Below are 16384 nucleotides of genomic sequence, written 5' to 3'. Positions count from 1 at the left end.
GACAGACATAGCAAGAGCAAGAGAGCAAGACAGTGACAGTGAACAACCCCTTTTACAGTGAGTCAGGCACACTGGGCTGTTGGCCAGGTAACTGTGGGGCGGAGCCTAGACTAAATGCCAACAAATCTGAGGTTGGGATTATCAGATAAGGAGGTTGTATGACAGACCTCTGGGGAGATGAAACACACATGTCTATTTATCCAGAAAGGGAACCCAGCACAGACTAAAGTAACAATGACTCCTGATGAACCAAAGAGGCTTTACTGGGATAACCAACAGCAGTATGAGAGAGAGGCTACTTACAAGGAGCAGGGACTACACAAAAGAAAACAATAAAAACATCTGGACCACCTGGAAGCCCCACCCAGCCATGTGGGTAAAGGTCCACAAAAGCTTCAAGCCTGGAGCTATCTGTCCAGCCTGCAGGCAACCCGGCCATCCAGTCTCTCGCTGCAGTTCAGCAGGCAGACCTTTCCCACACAGACTGTTTACTTCTGTATATTGCTGGGAAAGAGCTCTCAAGAATCTTCTAAGTTTCTGTTCTCTCAGGCATGTGACCCTTAGTTTACCCTCTGCGGCGCATGAGCCTCTCCTTCCCTCTCTGAGCCTACAGGAGATGTTTCAATTTAGAATGTTGCAATACTGAGAAGAAGAAAAAAAGTCATACAAGAAGCCAATATAGAAATGTTTCAATACCGGTTAAGAAATACGTTACATAAAAACAACAGAAAGGAAATACAAAAGACAATTATGAAACTGATTATAATACATGAAAATTTAAAACTCACTAAAGGGATTTAATTGCATAATGAGAATGATTGTATAGAATTAGTGAACTTGCAGATAAATCAGTGGAATTTACCAATTCTGAACAGGAGAAGAACAGACCAAAAAGAGTAGTCTGTGCGTTAGGTTTCTGGGAGCCGGAAGGCAGACATTCTCCGGAAAAGGAGTGTTTGTAAGGAGGGAAGGGGATGCTTGGGGTTTAGAGTGGGTTTGAGGAATGGGAAGTTAAGTGCAGCTTCAGGGGCTGTGCGCCGCCTCTACTTCCTGGCCTGGCTTGTCTAGACAAGGAAGGTTTATCTTTAGCAGCTGGCTTGCTGGGCTATCAGGATGCCGGGGATAGTGAGTGACTGGGTTTGGCAATGGTTACACAGTGTGTTCAGGGTTTATCCAGGCACTAAGCACCAGAAGACAATAACAACGGGGTTATAAATTCCTACTGTTGACCTCCCAGAAGGGCTGAGAGTGAAAATAAGTTTTTGAAAATCATGGTCAAAATTCTCCAAATTTAGTGACATATATATATATATATATATATATACAAGACAATGAGGATATACTGAGAGAAACTTGTGGCAGAGTACCTGTGTCTTCAAGAGGGGAGCATAGGAACTTCACATTGAACTGTTCTGTATTGGCTACAGTGATGTCACCTCTGTCTGTCAATGTAGTAAGTTTACACAGAGCTAAACACACAGAGACCCAGACAGGTTCCTGCAGAACTGATGTAGTGAAAAGAAGGTCAATGGATTGTATAAATACCAGTTTCTGGGATTTGGTAGTGTGCTGTGGTTAAGCAAGATGCTCCCATGGAAGGAGATTTTCCTAGGGGATTGTACTAGTCACTTCTCTTGTTACAAAATACTCACGGAGCACATAAGAGAGGGGTTCTTTCGCTCATGGTCTCAGAGGACTTAAGTCCATCAATACCAGGAAAGCAGGAGAGGCCCAGTCCATGTGAGTGTTAATAAGGACCAGCTGGCCACATCATAGAGGCAGACAGGAAGCAGAAGGAGCAGGCTGGGTGTGGAGCTGGGCTACAACCCTCAAAGATCTGGTCCCAACAACTTCTACCTGCCACCGGGACCTACCTCTTACCCTATATCACCTCCCTGAAACAGCCACACCAGCTTAGTACCGGGATGCCCATCAAATGCCCATATGAAAGGCACCTGTGGCCCCGAGTTCAAATCCCAAATATCCACAGAAGAGCACTTGCCATAGCACACATCTGTAATCTCAGTGCTCCTATGTGGAAAAGGGAGGCCGAGGCAGGAGACTGTGTAGATGCTCATGAGCCATCTAGACTCTGTGGTGTGCACAGTGACAAGGAACAAGCAGACTCTGTCTCACACAAGCAGGATGGGAAGGAGCGGCACCCGAGGTTGTCCTCTGACTGCACAAAGATGCTGTGGCTTCCGTGTGCCCATATGCTCAGGTGTGCCCACAGACTCACTCACCATGTCTCTATATTGCCTTCTGTATATGAAGGCTGCCCCCATGTACTCTCAACAACACGGTTGCCTTAATGAGACCGGCATAATGTCAGTACTGGTTACCATGCCAATGTAAAGTGGGGAAATCCCACATGGACCATGCTTAGAAGAGCTGCAGGTGGCCAATGCCTGAGGAAGAAGGAGAATCTTTCTCTCTGCTGGGGAGAAACTTCCACATAGCTTGTCCAATCCCATGTGTTCACCCATGGACATATGTATGCACAAGCAAAGCTAAATGGACTTAATAGGTTATGTTCATGTGTGCACATCTATAGGTCTATATCTACACGCACACACACGTACATATGTATATACATACATATATACACATACATATATAATAACATATATACATGTACATATATATGTGTACATATGTGTACATGTAATAATAATACAAATTAATAATAAAGAAGAGATCGTGAATTTAGGAGGGTGGACATTTATACTTCCTACTACCCTAAAAAGGATCAGCAATCTCCCGGGAAAGCATGTTTAAGTCCCTTTGAAGTGTTAAAATTAAGACATTTTCTCACCGACAACTAGTCTCAGAGACCTCAGCCCTTATTAACCATGTAACAACATCACCAAAGTTCCAAGCTGCTACCAAAAAGGTGTTTAAGGCTAGAACCTGAGAACCAGGACCTCCCTTATTTGAACCTGGGGAGTCTATGCCCCTAAGATCACCCCCCCTCTCTACCCCTTTTCTAAAGGCACCGTGGGAAAGTGTGAGACCCAGGCCACAACAAATCCCTCATAGGCTGGAATAAGAGCAAATCAGAACACATATCTTGCAGGATGAGAGTTCTGCTTAGAGTTAAACCAGTTTGTTTGGTGTTGAAATCTAGCTAAGAGATAAGTCCGTTTGCCCTGTGTCAAGTCCCTCTATTTTGCAATCAAGAGTAAGTTCCTGGTTCGATGCAGACTACTTGTAGCCCTCCTTCACCGAGGTTCACTTTTGCTTTTGTGACTGCTTGTAACCTCCATTCACTTCATGTATATCCTCGCCTTTGTCCCTCCCCTTTCGATTGTAGTCTTTTAACAATGAATAACCATCAACTCTCTCGCCCCCTGTGAACACCTTATTGCTCCTATAAAAAGCACTTCAAGAAGCCAGTGGAGCTGCTCTCAAAATCCCCAGGCCTAGGGAAGAGGCTAGCCAGCTAGACTGCACTCAAATACAGCTTGCTTCAGTTTGGACAGTAGTGGACTTGGTCCTCTCCTGCCCCACATGAATCCTAGGATTAACAAAACTCCATACAATTCTTTCTACATCCACTGCCTCTAACAGCTCAGAACTGAACTATGAGTCCCTCATTTTAGACTCAACAAATACTCTCCACACCTGGCCAGTAGTTAGTGCGATCAGACTCGGGCTTCCGACAGGAGGCTTACTATGCACTGGGAACATCTTAGAGCAGATGTAGAATAGCTAATCTTGGTTGTCAACTTGACTAGATTCGGAGTCAACTAAAACACAAGCTGCTGGGCGGGCACCCTTGTGAGGGATTTCCTTCATCAGCCCACATGGAAGGACATGGCTGAAGGGAAACGCTTGCCTTCAGTCTTCTGGCCTTCCCTCTTGCTGGGATTTCATCCATCCATCACATGGACGCTGCATCCCTTTGCTGTATGAATGAAAACTAAGAAAGAAGCTCTAGCTGCAGAGACTGAGTGGCCCCCAGTACCCTGGAAAGACTTCAATGATGCAGGTCCAGATGCTAATTATCCCTTCTCTTGGGCTAGGTCTAGCCAAAAGGAGCAGCAGCTGCTTGGCCACATCTGTGTCAGAAGTAACATCCTGAGTGTTGTGTTTTGTAAAAAAACACAAGCGGTATAATAAGGAGGTTGGCAGGAACAACTTGACAGGCAGCCAGGGTGTTTCCCTAAACAATCAAGCCATTTGACAGACCTCATATAAAGATTTATTGGAGGTGATAGGGAAGGGGACCTGGAGAAGGGTAGAGGCAGGGGAGTGGGGCAGAGAAGGACAAAAAGAGAAAGAAGAGAGAGAGAGGAAGAGAGGAAGAGGCCAACAGGGAATGTGGGGGTGGGGCAAGGGAATAGGTGACAGGGTGGGGGGGAGGGAGAGGAGAGGAGGAGGAAAAGGAAGAGGAATAGGAAGAGAGGAGAAGAGAGGAGAAGAGAGGAGAGGAGGGGAGGGGAGGGGAGGGGAGGGGAGGGGAAGGGAGGGGAGGGGAGAGAGTTGTGGTAGCTGAGCAGTCCTTTTTAGGCCTGGCTATGCAAGCTGTTGCTAGGTAACTGTTGGGCAGAGCCCAGTGGAATTGGGTGTAAGCCAATACTGAGATTGACACATAAAAAACTTTTTGGAATTTCTTAACTTAGCAGAATGCTACCTTTGACCAGCACAAAGCCCAGGAATGCCCTCAGATAGCATCGAAGGCCTACAGAGAAGTTCTTCTCGTCTTGCTGTAACTGCGGTTCTGATGCACCCACCCAAGCATTGTAAGCTTGCCTTGATTTAGGACTGTCTTTGTTCTGTGAAACTCTAAGACTGTTTGAAATGGCTTCCTCACTGGGACATGGGATTTGGCTTAACCTACGTCTTTGTTCTTGGGTTCATGGTCCTCCAAAATGACTTCTGAAAAAAAAAAATCTTTTATTCCATTTAAGGTGAGAGCTGTGGTTTTTGCCTCAACAGCATAGCAGAACCAGCGTCTCCAGTGTGAACTGAAGGCCAGCAGCTCTCCAGGGATCCCCCATGTCTTCTGCAGCAGCAGGGATTCTCTGAGACATCCAGCCTGTGGACTGAGCAAGTCAGTAGGTCATCTTCTTCCATGGTTTCTGATTCATACTTCTGCTGGAGTTCCTACCTTGACTACTCTCTGATTTTGACCTGGAAGTATTAGCCAAATAGACCATTTCTTCCCCAAGTTGCTTTTGGCCTTGGTGTTTATCACAGCAACAGAAAGGAAATGAATGAGAACAGGGTGGATAAGTAATTTGGATGCCCCTCATTTTCTGTGTTTGCTTATTTTGAGGGCTCTGACTGGTTGCTTTTGTCCTACACTCTGTCCTACACACCTTGTTTCCTCTTGGATGAAATAATCCCTCTACCTGCCCAGGGGATAATGATATCCATTTGCCATTTCTCATACTACTGGCCCTTTCTCAGGCTCCTTTTATGCCAACCATTCTACACTGAGAATCCTTCTGTATCTAATGTTCAACAACTACACTATCCTTATATCCAGTTGGGGGAAGTCAGTCTCTCTTTTTTTTTTTTTTTTTTTTGAATGAGATGTCAAACAGAAGGATAGAGGACTTTCCTTGCCCCTCAAAGAAAGTAATTCATCCATTATTCTATTTATGTTAGTCTCAATACATCCCTAAACTTTAGAGTTGGAGGGACCCACTATTGACCTATATAAAAAAGTCAGTTTTCAAGACTCCTCTATTTAAAATTAGGAGATCAATTATTAAGGTGATATCTGGTGAAAAACTTTTCTCCTATCAACCAAGATAAAACTCCAAAACTTCTTTCTGCTATAGGTACAACAAAAATGGCAAATGGAACCAAAGAACTAGGCTGGTATGTTGCCATAATCCATACCACAGCAAAGGCCACCTCTACATGTATCTTCTGATGTTTAGCAAACCTGTGCACACTGCTTCGTTAGCCATTGTTTCTCACCTCAGAACTGTGATTGGCTAGTTAAATCCTTACTCACTCCCAGGTTTAATTCATGCAGTTAGCTTGGTAGACTTCGACCTAACGAGTACAAACAATACCCTCAAAGACACTCAGGGGACCCTTATGGCAAACCCAGGTTTCAGCCTACCTGGTTGTCACCCTCCACTACAGTAAACCTAAATTGGGACATCCAGAGGTCTGAGATCATAATTCTATCGAAATTGTACTGAGGCAACTGGCCCTGAATGTCATCAATACTCATGGTGGATTTCCTAAAAACACCCTACTCATTGGACCAGCGAGAACGGATGCGCAGATCTAACGCTGGGTAAGGCTCAAGGGACAAATAAAATCAGTAAAAAACGAAGAGAGACATTTGTTAGAGAAAGATTCCCTTCTCCAAATAGGATGCAAGGTTGACAGTGCTGGGCCAAGGAGGAGAGGGTAGGGGTCTTCTCAAAAGTAGTCTCTGACGTCACTGTTGAGAGATAAATTACACCGGACACACCTTACAAACTGCTTCTTAAACCAAATGGAAAAACTCATTTGGCTTCCTACTGAATGGGAAAGAGCTTGCACTGTAACTCAAAAGGGATTGTTGACTGTATTCATGCAAATAGAACCAGAGCTAGCTATGGGACAGTTGCCAGTGCTTCTAAATGCAGAGCAGATGCTAAAAACCTGCGAGAATACCACAAATAGCCCAAATTATGGAGGATAATAGAAAACAAATGCAACATGAGTCGCTGTGCACTTGCCGCCACATCCCTAGACTAATAAATCCACAAAACAGCATGCAGTACAGGTAGCAGGGACAGGGAAAATCACAAGAGGTTTCATGTCATATCCATCGGAAACAAACAGGCTGCACTCCAAAGCCAATCTCAGTGGAATTTCACTTTCATTTCTGATTATGAGCAAAAAAGTAGGGTCTGGTTATACCCATGACAACAGTGGAATCCTGACTTTGCTCAGGTCTGGCCTTTAGTCTTTACTAATAGTAAAAAGCACTGGGTATGTGGGACGGTAAGGAGTTTTCTATGAAGGTTTCCAAAATGAAACAATTGTCTGATTTTTCCTACAACATCATCTTATTTCCCTATACATACATGAATTTGGTACAATACTAAGAAAATACACTACACATATGGTTGGTTCAGCAGGCAAAATCTTTTGACCCACAGTGATACCAGCCCAGTGACCTGAGTTCAATCCCCCAACCATAAAAAGGTAGGAAGAACTGATTCTACAGGCTGACTTCTGACTTCACAGGCACATAGTCACCTCTACACATGATAGTAATAAATACATTTCAGGAGGGAGGGGAGAAGGTATTATTTAATCTTACAGCTTCTAGGTCAAATAAATAAAAATTTTAAATTGACAAATCAGTGGTAGCCTAGATCTTGGAGATATTTTGTAAAAGGAGAATTAAAAGCTTCCCCATTAAATCGAAATTATAGCAGCAAGCTGGTGAAAGGAACAATGAAACTTGATGAACAATGAGCTAAATCAAAACCTCAACAGGACCAACAGCACATTTTAAAAAGCACACATGACCATAGACAAATAGGGAAAACACACAACAGTTTGCTTAGAGAGGATGACGGTAATTGCAAGCTGATTTGGTTAGTTAAGAAGTGTGTTTCTTCCGTCCCGTCTCTTACATTCTTTTAAGCCCTTTTTTATTAACGAAAAAATATTTTACACCTATAACTTTCTATATTCCTTCTGTATATTTGATACTGTCTTTGAAAAATAGCTTTTAATGTTTTTTTTTTTAATTGGTTGTTGTTGTTTGGTTGGTTTATTTGTTTTGCTTTCAGACAGGGTTTCTCTGTGTAGCCTTCCTTGGCTGTCCTGGAACTCATTCTGTAATCCAGGCTGGTCTTGAACTCAGAGATCTGCCTGCCTTCACCTCCCAAGTGCTGGTATTAAAGGCATGTACCACCAATGCCTGGCTGTGTTTTTTTTTTAAATGTTTTTAATTGAAATATAATTACATCCCTTCCCCCCTTCTTCATATTAGCCCTTCCGGCTGCCCTCCTTCTAAGCTCTCCAATACTTTCTCTTTCAAACTGATAGCCTTTTTTCCTTTGATTATATTTCTCTCTTTCTCTCTTCTTCTCCCCTCTTCCCTCTCTCTCTCTCTCTCTCTCTCTCTCTCTCTCTCTCTCTCTCTCTCTCTCTCTCTCTCTCTTTCTCTCTCTCTCTCTCTCTCTCTCTCTCTTTCTCTCTCTCTCTCTCTCTCTCTCTCTCTCTCTCTCTCTCTCTCTCTCTCTCTCTCACACACACACACACACACACACACACACACACCCGCTGAGTCTGGTTTTCTTGATGGTGTATATCTGGTTTCAAGGCTAATTGCTTTGCATTGAACAACCGATAAGGAGGCTCATCCCTGGGAAAGGCTAATTCTCTTTGTCCTAGCAGTCATTAGTTGCCCGTGGCTCTTTGTCTAGGGATGGACCCTGTGAAAATTCCCCCTCTCATGTTTTTTTATTTTTATTTTTTAAAATTTTTTTAATTTTTAAAAAAAATCAATTTTTAATTTTTTAGGTTTTTTGAGACAGGGTTTCTCTGTATAGCCCTGGCTGTCCTAGAACTCACTCTGTAGACCAGGCTGATCTCAAACTCAGAAATCCACCTGCCTCTGCCTCTCAAGTGCTGGGATTAAAGGCGTGCGCCACAACTGCCCAGCCCCTTTCCATTTATATTGTTACTGTTCTGGTCTTGTTTGTGTAGCCATTTGTAGGAGAGACAGTTTCTCAGAAGACTTCCTCATATTCTTAAAATCTTTTGGCCTTTCTTCTGCAGTGTTCCCTGAGCCATAGATATGGGAACCATGATGGAGGTGATTCTGTTGGGGTAGACTCCCATGATGGTTTCCATTTGCTGTAAAGGGAGGTTTCTTTGCTGAAGGATGGTAGCTATACTTACCTGTGGCTATAACAATAAGATTTAGGATTTGGTATCTTTTTAATTTACAAAATTTTTCAGAGATTTATTTGTGTATGTGTGTTCGTGCATGTGTGTGTATGTGTGCATGTATGTGCTTGTGTGTGTCTGTGTGTGTCTTTATGAGGTGTGTCTGTGTTTATGTGTGTATCTATGTATATGTGAGTGTATGTGTGTGATTGTGTGCCTGTGTGTGTGCATGTGTCTGTGTATATGTGTGTAGGTGTGTGTGTCATATAATGTGTGTCTCTGTGTGTGTGTGTCTCTGTATATATGTGTATGTATGTCATACAATGTGTGTCTCTGTGTGTGTATGTGTGTGTATCTCTGTGTCTGTGTATATGTGTGTGTACTTGTGTATGTCTGATTGAATACATGTATGTATGTGTGTCTCTTTGTATATATAGTTGTGTTTGTGCATATGTGTCTGTGTATATGTGTGTATGCGTGTGTACTTGTGTATGTCTGATTGAATACATGTATGTATGTATGTCTTTTGTACATATATATTTGTGTTTGTGTGTATGTGTCTGTGTATATTTATGTATGTGTGTGTACTTGTGTATGTCTGATTGTGTACTGTGTATATGTGTGTCCCTGTGTGTGTGTGTGTGTGGTGTGTGTGATGTGAGTGTGTATGTATGTAGCATCTGTGCAGGTGCTGCAGAGGCCAGAAGAAGTTGTGATATCCTAGAGCTAGTGTTAACAGGTGGTTATGAGCCACTCGAAATAGATGCTGGGAGCTGAAAGCAGAAAGCTCTCTTCACCGCTGAGTCATTTCTTAGCCTTACTTACAGAACTTAGTAATTTCCCTCTCTTTCTTTCCTTCTTTTTTTCTTCCTGCAGAAAGGAAAAAAAAACACTTCTTGACAGATTTAAAGGAGAAATTTTTTGCTATTATCAATATAAATGTATATACAAAACAAATAATATGATTGATGGGCACAAACAAAATGGCACACTTACCTAAAAATCAATAATTCTTAGGAACACAGCCTAACAAGAAAAAAAAAAGCCCAATTACATTAAATCAGAGCATACTCAGTAAGAACAGGGGGCGGGGATTGCATCCTAAGGACAAGGCTAAGCCTGAACTTTGAGAGAAGCTTAGTGAAAGTCTAAGGTGAAGCCTTTGCTATGGTAAACTTGAGGTAATGGTAGCTCTGGAGACCGCTGAGGCTTTAGATGGCCCTTCCTGTTTCCATGGTAACACCAAAATATAGTCATCAGCTTTGCCTTCCCTTAAGGTTTGATAATCAAGAAAAGAGCATCTGTGGCCCTGGATGGAGATAGGCCACACCGATCATGCCAAAGATTGAAACACTGCATAGTATATTGTCTTCTCTACCACAAGTTAATCTTGTCGGACTTGTCAATTACCTACCTGGCCAGGACACCATGTCTCAGGAAGACAAGCAAAGGAGATAGGAGGAATATTCATTATCCCTTCAAAGTGATAATATACTTAACCTTCCTCAATACATACACCACCCTACCCCCCAACCCTGAGACACACACACACACACACACACACACACACACACACACACACACACTTGCTTTCTAGTCACTATGGAGCTGTTACCATGTGCATTGCTAAGTCCACCTGCTTTTCTGAATTACCAGGAAAGTGTAAGTTCTTTCTCTTCTCGATCCTTTTCACTTTTTCTTTAGGACACTGGCTAGAGCCTGTGCATGCTCTCTGTAATGTTTTGGGCTTTCTCTGTGAAAGGCCAGAGGCTGTTACAGAAGATTAGAAATCGGGCCCTGATATGCAGACAGTGGTAGTTTGGCAGATAAGTTTCCTGTTTGCCTGATGTTTACGTTTCAGGGCAAGACACTGACATGACCTTCAGAGTTTTTAGGAGTCTCATGCAGCCCAGGCAGACCTGAAACCCAGACTGACTCTGTAGGCAAGAATGACCTTGAACTCCTGAGTGCTGGAACCCTAGGTGTGCCCCACCATGCCTGGCTTATGTAGTATGCTTCATGCATGCTAGACAGTCCCTCTACCAACTGAGCCTCAAGCTTCAAGTCTAACCAGAAAGAGAGGCAGGCCAAGCGCAAGCAGCTTTGTCAGGACGAGGTCCAGCTGCTCCTCTCCTTCTGGTTCTTCAAGGTGGTTTTAAGAATGCATAGCTGGAGGAGAGCAAAATGATTTCTATTCCAAGGTTGCCATTGCTCCAGGGTGTAACCTCAGGTCATAGAAAAAGACCTCCTCCTGGAGGGGAGGCAGCTGTCCTGGAAGAATTTCCTGTTTTGGAAGTCCAAGATAAATCCTAGGTTGACTGGCCTAGGACGGGGCATTGTGAACTCGGACAGTGGGATGCTTCTGTTGTCTCTGCCTCCATTCTTCAGCCTTCTACGATGGACCCCTGGTTAGCACCAGCTTCCCAGCACTCCTTAAAGGATGAACATGCCTATGGCCAAGATAAGCAGCTGACCCCAAGTAAAGCTTGATACAAAATGAAGGCTTAATTATCAAGCTCTTATCCTGTTCTTTGTTATGTTATGGGCTCGAGTGAGGAGTCAGTGGCTTACAGAACATCAGTTCCTATGTGCTTCTTATGAAAGAAAGTGGACCCGAGTGGGTTTTTTCTTTCTTTTTTCTTTTGAATTTGGGTCGTATTAAAAGATATACGTGAAGAGAAGTTTGCGTTTGAAGATCCTAGAACTAGAAGGCGCAGTCAGTCTTAAAGGGGCCACTTAAGAAGCACCGCGTTCCACGAGAGTCCCAGCAAGAGAGGAGACAGTGTGGACAAGAAGCCTTTTTTGCCGAAGGGAGCAGGGGAATCAGAACCAACAGGCTAAGGGGGGGGGGGGTTGGTTAGAATACTCTTCATAGGTTCCATAGCGTGTCCTAATCATCTTGTGTCTGGCCCTGGAGAACTGGGCAAGTCAAGTCAGTAGAGGCCCCGATTCTGAGAGCTACTTAATGGGGGTGACTGGGCTGTGAGCCATGGCCGCCAGGTCAGGGTTACTTGCATATTTACTATCTCTAGGGATAAGCTACCTGATGGAGGAGAGATGCATCCAGTCATCAAGACCCAGAGATGCTCAAAGCCATAGAATGAAAGGGATGTGGTGAGTACACACAGCAACCCAACAAACCCCCTCAGGAGCCACTCCTTTCTTCCAGCCCTCACTCTTATGTTCCCCGTTTCTTGTTCTGCCTAACTCTGTGTTTGGCCACTGCACAGTGTAGTAGAAGCTGGCCTAACTCTGCTTAGGCCCGCTTCCGGCTGGGCTACACTACTTTTGTTGTTGTTGTTGTTGTTCAGTACGTGTGTGTGTGTGTGTGTGTGTGTGTGTGTGTGTGTGTGTGCGTGTGCGTGCGCGCGTGCATGTGTATTTGTGTACCCATGTGCGCATGCGCATACATGTAAATGCCACAGCACACATGTGGAATCAGAGGCCATCCTGTGGGAGTCAGTTCTCTTCTTCCACCAAGTTCATTGAACTCAGGTTGTCAGGCTCAGCAGCAGGTACCTTTATCTGCTGAGCTTTCTTATGTCAACCATCCCTGGGTAGGGTCGCTCTGCCTCCCTTAGGTGAACCTACAGTTGTGCAAACCTACTGTGTGCTCCCAGGCTTCTTCCCCACTCTGCCTTTGCTTTTTATTCCTTATGTCATGCACCGCCAACTTCCCCTCCACAGGCCACAGAAACTGCAGGTTTCTCTCTGTTGGTTTTCTGTATTAACGAAAGTGTGAGCCCCTGAGGTGAACATCTGCTAGGCCTCAGCCACTGGGGGCAGGTCTAGCCACAGCTGAGCGCTCACAAATCTCTGCTGACGGAATATGGCAGTGGCCAGCACAGTCTCCGAGGTGGACGACTTCTGGCAGTTTGTCAGCTGTTACCTAGAAGCCTGCTTGCTGACTGACTCACAGAGGGGAAAAAACGGCAGGATGAGGAAAATACTATCTACTATCTACTGAGTATCTAAAAGTTCTCCATCCTATATGCCTCAAGGAAAGAAACAAACAAACCTAGGAATTTTCCTAATGATGAGAGAGATTTGAGGTCTGTGGGCCTCAACATTTTCTGTTCTGCTATCATATTTATTTTTTCATTATTGTAAAATCCCCACGCCACAAAATTCTACCTTTAAAAATAAATCTAAAAGTCAGTGATTTAAACTCTACACACAAGAGTTGTGCGTATGTCACCATGGTTATGTAGAACATTTTATTACGCCAATGATAAAGGTACTCTCTACCATGTTGCTATGACCTACACTTCCCCTGCTCTCTTGGCTTGGACTGTCACCTCCCTATCCCAAAGGCCTTACTTTCCCTCTGTGCAATGACTAGCAATGGAATCATAGGGTACATGGCCGTATCTCTACCGCTTTGTCTCATCCACACCTGACCCAGACCACAAACACATAATACAACAGGAGGTGGATTTGTCTTTGACAGCAGGCTTGAGAACCAATCACCAGTTGCCAGGGTGCTCAGAGCAGGATATAGAAATAGGGCTGTGGGGAGCCGGCCCCTGACAGAGGATTCCATTTTCCTACATGGATTCCCCTCGAAGCTCCTTCTCCATCCTCATCTCTGTCCTTGCACCCAATGGCAGAGCAATGGGAAGAACAAGAAGGAAAGCAGAATTCAAAACCCAAGAGGTCACTGTGAGTAGCAGCGACATTGGCCACATATCTTGAGGTCTGCAGGATTTGCAAAGCAACCTCTGAACTCCGTTCTAGACTAGGCCAGTACCAGAGGATAAACAGTTCGTCTAAGCCTCAGGAGGCTCTGCTGGGATCAAGATCGGAGAGGATTCCTGAGCCCTGCAAAGAGTCTGTGTGAGCCACGACCAGCCAACCACACCCTACCCTCAGCTGAGCTCAGCCCAGCCGCACTGATTAATTACTGGCTTGTGCTCTCTCTACACTAAGTCTCCACGTTTGGACTGTTTAACGTACATTCCACTAAAAATTATTACTTAAGAGAAATTTCCTTCTCAGCAATTCCCAGATGACCGTGGCTGGTTCTGCAACTTGACCACAAACCATTTTACCTTAAGCATGTTTGTCAGACTTTCTGTAAGTGTTAACATTTTCCTTCATTCCTATGTGTATATTTTAACCCAGTGTTGGGAGAGACCTAAAGTCTTTGCTCTCCCTGCAGTGAGACCAACTGCTTGCTTTGATATCTAAAGAGGAATAACGAGAAGCATACAGAACTACATTCTGCATGACTGGCAAGGAAGTCACAACTGAGATAAGGGAATAAAAGCCAAACTCTTCTGTGGACAGATTGTCACCAGGGTAAGGTTCAGCACTTCCTAGTCACAGAGTCTGCAAGAGCAAAGGGAAGAAATGGGACCAGGGAAGAGTGGGTTGCAAACTATTCTTCCTCTTTATTCCAAGTGCTTCTCATGACCGCCAGAGTGATCACTTGGAGGTGAGCAAGAGGTGTTCCAGTCTCCCTGGGTGTTTGAACTTGAGCTCATTACTCATACTCAAGGTCTCTGAGATTTCTCTGCACCTGCAAACTCCCTTCACCACAAGTGCCAGGAACATGTTAGGGTGAAAGTTAGCAGTGCTATCTTTAGCCTGGGGTACAACAGGCAGGTGGAATACTTACCCATTGTAGAACACTTACTATGGATGCATAGATCCCAGCACAAAAGCACCAGCGTAAACCACCAAGGCAATATGCATCTTCCAGAAGCCAGCAACCCTATTTGAAATAGGCCCCAAGAAGAGCAATTTAGCTAAAGCAGAAGATAAGGATTTCAAAATAGCAAGTGTGAATATGTTAAAGAACTTATACATATTCATAACATATGTAGATCCTAATGGGGTGGGGGAGAAGGAGGAGGAAATGAAAAAAGGGAAGGGGTGAGGAAGAAGAGAGGAGAGGGAGGGAAAATAAGGAAGGAAAGGAAAGAAAATAGGGAGGGAGGGAGTGGGTAGGGAGGGATGAGGTAGCTCAAGCTATCAGTTATTATTACCCATGCTATCAGTTTCTCGGTGCTGGGGAATCTAATCCAGTGCATCATGTGCTGGACCTATGTGCTCTACTGACCTGTTCTGATCTCTGTCAGAGTAGTTTCACAAATGGTGGTTAAACTGAATACAATTTTAGCTGGAAGTGAGAAGGGAGCACACATAGGTATTGCTTTTGAATGACATCACTTTTTCTTGGAAAATGCTTTATTATTATTGTCCAGAGACTCTTAGCAATGGGATAACTCATGAAGAGTATAATTCACACTGAATAAATGGTGTGAGGTCCAAGCTCTGGTGTTGAGAATGGAGGAAGGTCAAAGGAGGCCAAGAGATTAAGAAGAACGTGAGCAGCCCCAGGGATATGAGGCAGACTTTATTTACCAGCACACAGGCTACTTGGTAGGCAGATTCTGGCAGACACTCAGGCATACAGGCTGAGCACACATGGGTACTGCCACAGAAGCCACAGGTAGGCACAAACAGGTCTTCACAGGCTACCTGGAAAGCCAAAAGATGAAGGTGAAGACACTAGCCTCTGATCCCAAGGCTATATTTATATAAAACCGCACACAAAAGGGGCACTTTGCCAGGAATAGTTATACAAGAGATTATATCACCCACTTTTGCAGTTTCCTGGACACCAGCTGTCAACCATTATTAGATGACTCATGGTCCCTGGATGTCGGGTGTCAGCCATGATTTAGTAAATGTCTCATACCAATATATATATATATATATATATATATATATATATATATATATATATATACACACACACATATATATACACACACACATATATGTACACACACAACACACATACATACACATATGTCAGCACCATGTTCTCTAAACATAAACTAGCCCATGCAATCCTCTGTCCTCTTTAGATAAAATTTCCCATTAAACATTTGAATTAGAAATAGAGAAGAGGTGAAAAGTAGGTTGGTGCTTGGCAAAAATTAAGGATTTACCAAACCAAAATGGAGGACAACTTGTTCTTCCTCCTACCTACCTCCATTCCCTAGAGATTCTACCTCTCAGCACTGATGGAAGAACCCAGCACCTGGGCCACCATATCTTTCCCGATGCCTCTCTCAGCCTTTCCTCCTGGCCCATTATGGTGGTTTGAAGAGGTTTGGCACCTATAGTCTTATGTGCTTGAATGCTTGGCCCACAGGAATGTTACTATATTAGGAAATGTGGCCTTGTTGGAGTAGGTATGGCCTTCTTGGAGGGGATGTGTCTCTGTTGGGGTGGGCTTTGAGGTCTCCTAGGCTGAAGGTCTGCCCAATATGGAATTCCGGTTTCCTCCTTGGTTATTTCATCAAACTGGAAAACCTGAAAGAAATAGATAAATTTCTTGATATATATGACCTACCAAAATTAAATCAAGATTGGGCAAACAATTTAAATGGATTCACAACACCTGGTGAAATAGAAGTAATTAAAAATCTCTCCCTTCAAATTAAAAAGTTCCAAAAAAGGCCAGAGCCAGTTGGATTCAGCACAGAATTCTGTAAGATCATCA

The 16384-nt window shown here is 43.9% G+C and overlaps 2 long non-coding RNA genes across 3 annotated transcripts; one reads left to right on the top strand and one right to left on the bottom strand.

Annotated features, from left to right (window-relative positions):
- The first annotated feature begins 4481 nt into the window (after nt 1-4481).
- Nucleotides 4482-13957, top strand: Gm40669. 2 transcript variants are annotated; one of them, XR_871741.2, is made up of 4 exons: nt 4482-4745; nt 4914-5056; nt 11898-11979; nt 12553-13041. It is a non-coding gene; the product is annotated as a predicted gene, 40669 (long non-coding RNA). The 2 variants fall into 2 exon arrangements; XR_871740.2 differs by having other exon boundaries at nt 11898-13957.
- Gm36257 lies at nt 9503-16067 on the bottom strand. Its single transcript, XR_003949002.1, has 5 exons — nt 15869-16067; nt 15235-15351; nt 14504-14581; nt 9862-9891; nt 9503-9735 (listed from the first exon to the last, which is right to left on the bottom strand). It is a non-coding gene; the product is annotated as a predicted gene, 36257 (long non-coding RNA).
- Nucleotides 16068-16384: the final 317 nt, after the last annotated feature.

This window comes from Mus musculus, chromosome 10 (genome assembly GCF_000001635.26).
Source record: "Mus musculus strain C57BL/6J chromosome 10, GRCm38.p6 C57BL/6J".
NCBI lineage: Eukaryota > Metazoa > Chordata > Mammalia > Rodentia > Muridae > Mus > Mus musculus.
This window is presented reverse-complemented; position numbering and strand designations above follow the sequence as displayed.